The sequence below is a fragment of the Pteropus vampyrus genome, unplaced genomic scaffold, assembly GCF_000151845.1.
Source record: "Pteropus vampyrus isolate Shadow unplaced genomic scaffold, Pvam_2.0 Scaffold37, whole genome shotgun sequence".
Classification (NCBI taxonomy): Eukaryota; Metazoa; Chordata; class Mammalia; order Chiroptera; family Pteropodidae; genus Pteropus; species Pteropus vampyrus.
This window is the reverse complement of record NW_011888818.1, coordinates 186382-195204: the sequence shown is the minus strand read 5'-3', so window position 1 is coordinate 195204 and position 8823 is coordinate 186382.

The window sequence follows — 8823 nt, the reverse complement described above, 5'->3', positions numbered from 1 at the left end:
TGACAGTCCAAAGGCAGAGTGAAAACAATGACAAAAATCTGAGTTTTCCATGAAGACTCAATTTTCATCCCTGGAGGCACCTATATTAAATAGTTTGTTCTTCAGCTAAACACATTTTGTTATTTTAAACCATTTAATATTTCTATTATATTCAGTCAAATGCATACTATTCAGTCAAATGTATACTAATTCACACACACACAAACACACATACTCCATAAACAGAGACACAAAACCACCACACATACACACTCATATATGCGCGCGCGCACACACACACACACACACACACACACACACACACACGACTTCCATGAAGATTTTATTCCCAAATAGCTCCAGCGGTCTTTCGTATCATTCTCCTACATCTATAATAACATTTTTACTCCTTCAATTCAAATTAGGGGCATTCACAAATGAACAATTATGAACTTATTTCTCTTTTTTCTCTAGTCTTTCTTATCAACAATTGAGTTTCTCAGTTTCAACCATTTTTAGAAATGTAAATGAATATTACTAGACATTATTCCATCTCTGCTAACTTGACATTCTAATGTAGAGTTGACAGTATCATTATTCATTACTGATTACCCAGTGACCTCTGAGCATAAACTAGCTTTGCCCCGTAAAATTCCAATAATAGACAGCACTATACTTCTATGGTGCTGTCTCATCAACTCTTCATTATGAAAAACTGAATATTATCTTTCAGAGTAATAATCTTGCTACCATTCTTGATCTTTAATATCCTTAACAAGATTAATTTTCCTGTAGCAGACCAGATTTCCCAAATAGCAATGGAAAAACATCTATGATTTCTACACATATTTTAAAACATCTGTTATATACCACGTACTCTTCTAACTACTGATGATATATTAGTGAGTAAAACATTTCTACCCTCATTGAACTTACATTCTTTTAAAACATTTTTATTAGGGACACAGTATTTTTCAGTTATTTCTCTGGGTTATGCTCAACATTGAATACATTGAATCTTAAACTTTCAGGTTGATTCATGTCTTGTTTGTCTAGGAGGACAATATAACTTCATGTTTTACCCAGCATCAAGTATTAGGTACCTATTATAAGTGAAGAAAATGTTACTCTCTTTGTAGAGCTTAATATATAGGGAGGAGGTAGAAAAATTTAAGTCGATTGTAGGTTGCTGAAATAAATAGTAGAAAGAAGTATGAGAAAATGCCCTATCAGTTCACATAAATTGGTTACTTATTCAGTGAATGAAGCGAGAGGGTATTTAATTGGTACATAATTATGGATGGGAGTTGTTTATATGATGGGTACAGAATTAACAGAGACTTATGCAGTCTGTTAGAGGAAAAATAAATTTCAAATTGAAAATAACCTAGAACTTCAGAAGATTTCACTACCTATCTAAGGAGTATGGAATTTATTATTTTGTCAACAGGAATTATTTGAGAATGTAAAGGGGGCGACGTGATCCAGTATCTCTTAGGGAGTTAACTCTAGTGGCAATACGAAAACTAGCACCTAGTGGGGCAAGAATGCAGGCAAGGAAGCCATTGGTGAGTTATTGCAATATATCAGTCAGAGACAGATGAAGGTTTAAAATACAGTAGCAGTAGGCAGATAAATATGAGAAGTATTGATCTAGGCCTTTCTAAGAGAGAAAAGCTTTTAAACACTAGTTTGTGACTAAAGATTAGATGAGCTGCCTCTAAAAACCTAATGGTTTCTTTGATCTCACTGCTGTAATGACAAATCATCGTGTGTGTGTGTGAGTGTGTGTGTGTGTGTGTATGTTTTAATGGTGAAGTAAAAATAGTTCATAATATTAAAATTTTTAAAATTTCAAATGAGTTTTTGAGCAAACAGAATTGTTTATGTAGTATTTAGTGATGTTATTCAAATAAAGCAGATAACAAATATGTTGTGATTATTATTGAAATGGAAACCATAGACTAAGAACCACTATGATAAGTGACTCCTAAGGATGAGAAGTGTTATATGAGTCTCTGGTACTTTTGCTATCAAACTATGAAGAAAATTAAAACTGGCATCAGAGATAGATACAGCAAGTATCCCGTCCTCAGACCTGTCTAGCAGATTAGGGTGAAGAAAAAGGGCTTTCAATTTGATTTTCTACTCACTTTTCAGCAAGGCCTAAGTTTCTGTACTTGGTTATTTGTTTCAATTCCAAATTGTGCCAAAGACTTTTTTGTAGCAATGAGAAAGTACAAGGGCTTCCTTTACTGCCTGTGACCAGTCATGTACACTATTTTTTAGTTAAATATCACTGTAGGATATTAAGTTGTCACCGAAACCAGAGAACGAGCAACAATAAAGACAACTACATGATTTACAGTTTGGTTCAGGGTTAAGGGCAGAATATGTGGTATGTGCTAGTAACAGTCCAGCCCCAAGGACAATAACCCAATTCCAGAGATGGTACGGATGCACCATAAATTTCTTTGTTCATCTGGGGATGTGCATTACATGATTGTTCAGGCTTTCTGATATTATTTATTTTCCCAAAGGTCACGAGAAAAAAAGAAATATCAAATAATGAATTAGTTCTGGAAGAATACCTATTTGAAATGTTCATGCTCTTGAGCAAACATTAGACTGTGACGCATGAGCATTTACACCTTTTCTACAGAGCTTACTGGGGGAGGGCTATTGATCAAAGGGAGTATAATATATAGATTGCCGTTATGGAAAAGGGCATTAAAAAGGCTCACATGAGAAATATTTTAATTTTAAAATCTATTCCTTTAATAATTAAATTGTGGATAGACACAAAAATATATACTTGAAGTGTTTAAGGAAATTAAGAAAAACAAATTGGCATACAAAAATTGTGAGAATATTAAACAAAAATATTTAGTTAATACTCTGGAAAATGAATGCCTTATAATTAAAAATACACTTATAAAACATTGTCAAAAACTGACCAGCTCTATGAAAATCCTATTCATTTTAAAGGCCAACATGAACATTTCAAAGCAATGTCTTTAAAATAGCCAATTCCATAGATACAACAAAATATATTGCATGGTTGATTCTTTCTTTTCTTCTATCTTTCTCTCTCATTTTTTTTTTAGTAAAAATATATTATTTTTTTAGATAATTAAGGCTAATTTTTTATGTGCACATAAAAGATAATACCTAATTTCAGAATAAAACCAAATATACATTTTCTTTAATCATTTGTTTTACACTATACTAAATCACCTTCATATAATTTTTTAAATATTTAACTAGTTTATCGCATATATGTAATATTTATAAAAACATTTAAGGCAAAGCCTAACACAATGCCAAACTGATTTATTGACTAGTCAAAATCAAATTCATGTAGGTAAAGTATATGTCTTCGTAAGAATAACAAATCTTTCAAATCATTATGGTAGGAAAATAATGTCTCCCTATCACTCTTAAATGTCCATGCCTTAATCTTTTTTATATTACATAAAAAATAATTAAAGTTAAAGATTTTTCATGATTATTGGATGATTGTTTCTCCAGAAACATCATAGTAGTTCCATGTACTTTCCTTTCCTTTATATTTCATTCATTTGTTCAACAATTATTTCTTAAGAGACTGCTGTGTGCTCAACATTGACCTAGGTACTTAGAAAATATCAATCAACAAATGAGATAGAAATCACTGTCTCTGTGGAACTTATATTTTAGTGAGATTTAATACATTTTAGAGAATGTAATATAAGGTCCTCAAATGCAGGTGCTATGCACTGTATCTATTTTAATCTCCTAAGCTTTTTGGATGATCACCTATATTACCCCCCCAAAATGTCAAGATCTACTTTTTTAAACAAGGGCTTTGCACACTTCTGAGAAGGTGATATTTAAACTAAAAAATGCAGAATGAAAGAAATGTGGTGATGTAAAGAACTGAAAAAAAAATGGCATTAGAAAAGACTGCAACACACTATACTTAATATCTATATCTGTATTTATAGTAGATGGGTTCACAACATCAAGTTCTAGTCAAGACACACAGAACTTTCTAGCAAATACTTATTAATTCAACAAACACCTCTTTCTATGGGCTTTTAGGCCACTGTGATAGATTGCATTGTTGTTCTCTTATATTCATTGCACTCTGAGGGAGGTTATACATTCTTGCTCTGTGGAACTCAACAGTGGTCATGTGCTTGACTAGCAGAAAATGAATTGTATATTTGATGTTGAGATCTATCTAACTATGTATTATCTTTCTCTCTCTGTCTCTATCATCTATCTATGAGCAGAAGTGATGTGTGTCAGTAATAATCAGAGGGCTTAATCATCAGTAAAATGTGTGATTTTACAAGCTTCCCTTTTACTCCACAAGGACAGCTGACAATGTTACAGACAGAGTTTACTCAGTGGCCCAAGTCTCAGCTTGAAATTGATGTGAAAAATTTAGTATAAATAAGAAATAAGAAGATATTTGCAACAATGACTCCAATAAGAAGCAATTATCCAAATACACAAATACACGAAGAACTCATACAACTCAACAGTGAAAAAACAAACAATCCAATTAAAAAATGGGCTGAGGCTCCGAACAGACATTCTTCCAAGAAGACATACAAATGACCAACAGACATATGCTCATCTTCACTAGCTATTTGAGAAATTCAAATCAAAACCATAATGAGATATCACCTCACACCTGTTAGAATGGCTTTTATCAACAGGACAAGTAATAGTAAGTGTTGGAGAGGTTATGGGGAAAATGGAACCCTCACAAACTGCTGCTGGGAATGTAAATTGATACAGCCACTATGAAAAACAGCATGGAGTTTTCTCAAAAAATGAAGAATAAAATTACCATTTAACCCAGCAGTCCTTCTTCTGGAAACCTAGCCCCACAAATTTGAAAACATTTACCTGCAAAGATATTTGCACCCTGACATTCATTACAGCATTATTCATGATGGCCAAGATATGGAAACAACCAAAGTGTCCTTCAATAGATGATTGAATAAAGAAAATGTGGCACATATATACAATGAAATATTAATTAGTGAGCCATAAGAAAAAATTAAATACTGCCGTTTGCAACAACATGGGTGTATCCTGAGATTATCATGCTGAGTGAAATAAGTCAGAGAGAAAAAGTTGAGAAGCATGTAATTTCACTCAAATGTGAGATACAATACAGAAAGCAACAAATGAACAAAGCAAACAGAGACTTATGGACACAGACAACAATTCATTGGTTATCAAAAGGAAAGATAAGAGCAAAGGAGGTCAAATATAAGGTGACAGAAGGAAACTTAACTTTGGGTGGTGAACATGCAATGCAATATACATATGACATATTACTGCATTGTATACTTGAAGCCTATATAATTTTATTAACCAATGTCACTTTAATAAATTTAATTGGAAAAAGAAATATAAATATTTGCTATAAACTGTTGGGATTACAGAGGTTTGAAAATATTATTATTATTATTACTGTAGCATTATTTCATCTTTCTTGACTGATAGAGTTAGTCATGTGTAAAAATGTCCAAAGTTTAGCTTCTTTTTTATTTAGGAAAAGTGTTCAGATTTGTGTCATACAAAATGATAGTCACTAGCAACTGGACTATTTAAGTTTAAATAAATTCAATTCAAATAAAATTTTAAACTTAGTTCTTCAGTTACACTAACTACATTTCAAGTAGTGAACAGCCATTGGTGGCTAGTGGATGCCACATAGAACAGTACAGATATAGATGATTTCCATCATCACAGAAAGTTCTATTGAGAAGCTCTGGCTCAAACTGTGAAAGATTCAGATATTTTCTAGCTTCCATCACATTCCGAATATATGCGGATTCATTCATCTTCTTTCTACAGCGGTAGTTAAACCTAATCAAGGGAAGAGTTTCAGTTCTCCCAAACATCTTAAATCTCATTGGCTTCCTGTGTGTTTTCATTCCTTTTTTTTTTTTTTTTTTTAATCTAAAACCAGTTGAACTTATTGCTGGATCATTTCATACCTCACTAATTACCAGACCCTCTGGAATTCACTAATGCTGTTACACACCAATCCATAACAATTCACTACCTTCGCTTCAACTTATTTGCCTGGTTCCAGAATTGGCAGCATGACACCCTGGATTTAATTGAGAAATTCAGTGATTTTTGAAGTTTTTCAAACCAAATTGACGTAGACTTTTAGACATGTTATCCAGACACACATCTATGGATCTTAGCCAACAGAAAGCCAGCTTGCATTAAAGAGGTTAGAAGAATTAGTAGGCCAGTGAGCAGTAGAATCTGATCTCTCCATTCTTGATTTTCTTGGCCCTGCCCCATTCTAAAGTTTTCAGAGGCTTCTGAATGCCCAGAGATTGAAAGATATATTCTTCTCTAAAGAATCGTTTTTTTTATTCCACCTCGACCTACCTTTTAGAATCTATTTTCACCTTACCATTTAAAAAATATTTCACTCCGTAAGTATGATTTTGTCACAGTTCAATATATTTTTTAAACAAGTTGATTCAACTATTAAGTTTGAATGAACTCTTCATCCCTCTACCTACCTTTTATGATCCAATTAATACCTCATTTTTCTATGGCTCTTTTCCAGACCTTTTTAGCCCACATTAATTATTGTTTCCATAGAAACATTATAGTAGTTCCAAGTAATGTCTTTTTCTGTATATTTTATTTATTTATTCAACAGTTATTTATTGTTGTGTGCCAGGCACTAACCAAGTATTTAGAAAACATCAGTCAACAAATTAAATAGAGATCATTGTCTCTATGGAACTTAAATTTTATTTAGATATACTATATTTTAACAAATGTAATATAAGTTCTTCAAATATGTGTGTGATGCACTTTATCTTTTTATATCTCCTTACTACTAGTTTTTCCAGAACATTGCGTTGGGCCCACTATTTACTGATAAAAAAATTTTATTTAGAATATCTCAATAAATGTTTAATTCTACAATTTCAAACAGTCATTCAATCTCTCTTTAATCATAAAACACATTTAATGTTTAATTAGTCACAAACATTTTAAATGCATGGGCTCATACAGACTTGACTGTGCACTTTGTGGTTCTAAACTACTCTCTGTCTAAACTATCTCCGTCTTTTGTCTTCTGCATCTCAGAAGAAAAAACAAAGAGCTCTCGATAGAAAGTAGACACACATTTCTGCAGTTCTACTTTCTTACTATTGAAATCTATTTTGTCTTGTGCTAACACATTCAAATCTCCAAGGGAAAGCAGTAAGATTTTTTTTAAACAGGAAAAGGTAGTGTTCTAACGAACTGGCTAACATTTACTTGAAGGAAGCAAGGCTGTCATTTTTTTTAGAAGCATTTACTTGTTGAGTTTCTTTTATCAGAAGTGACAAATGGATAAACATTCTCTGTAGGCCTCTAAAATATGATTGAGAGGCATACTATGCTTCAATATTACTTGCAAACAATTTGATAATCTAAAATATATAAGAAAACTCTTAGTTAAATATTTTTAAATGTAGTATGGAGTACAAAAGAACATATATGAGCAGATTAGTTTTATGTGTCCAAACAAGGGATTTTAAAGATAATATAACCCTTAGCTTTCTAAAACATTTTATATTTACAACTTCCTATCAACTGGTCATTCCCTGAAACCCAACAGAGATTTCTTAGCTGTGCATCAAATATAATTAAAAATATAAAATATGATTATTATTTATTTTGTCTTATGCGTGATTGGACCCTAGATTTGATAATGTTGTTTCTAATTTTTTTTTGTGGTTTATGTTTTATTCTTTTTTTAAATTAAATTTATTAAGGTGATACTGGTTAATACAATTATATATAGGTTTCAAGTGTATAATTCAATACTACATCATATGTACGTTACATTGTGTGTTCACCACCCAAAGTCTAATTTCTTTCTGTCACCATGTATTTGACGCCCTTTATCCTTATCTACCTTCCCTGTTTCTCCTTTTCTTTTTGGTAACCACTAAACTGTTGTGTGTGTCTATAAGTTTTTGTTTGTTTATCTTATTCATTTGTTGCTTTCAGCTTTATATCTCACATAAGAATGAAATTATATGGTCAACTTTTCCTACATGACTTATTTTGCTTAGCATGATAAACTCAAGATCCAATCACATTATAGCAAATGGTAGCACTTCATCTGTACATCTTCTTTGTCTAATCATCTATTGAAGGAAACTTTGGTTGTTTCCATGTCTTGGACAGTGTACAATGCTGCAATGAAAAGCAAGGTGCATATATCTTTGAAGGTAATCGTTTTGAAATTTTGGGGGTAGATATCCAGAAAAGGGACTGATGGGGCATATGGCAGTTCTATTAAGTTTTTAAGGAAACTTCATACTGTTTTCCATAGTGGCTGTATCAATTTACATTCCCGCCAGCAGTGTGTGAGGGTTCCATTTTCCCTACAACCTCTCCAACACTTATGATCACTTGTCTTGTTGATGAAAGCCATTCTAACAGGTGTAAGGTGGTATCTCGTTGTGGTTTTGATTTGAATTTCCCAAATAGCTAGTGAAGTTGAGCATCTTTTCATATGTCTGTTGGCCCTTTGTATGTTTTCTTGGGAGAAGTGTCTGTTCAGGACCTCTGCTCATTTTTTTGTTGTTGAATTGTATGAGTCCTTTGTATATTTTGTACAATAGCCTTTTATTGGAAATATTGTTTGCCAATTTCTTCTCCCATTAGTTGGTTGCCTCTTTCTTTTGTTGATGTATTTTGTTTGTTTGTTTTTGTTTTTATTTTTGCTATGCAGACACTTTTTAGTTTAATATAGTTCCATTTATTTATTTTTATTTTTACTTCCCTTGCTTTTGAGGTCATGAC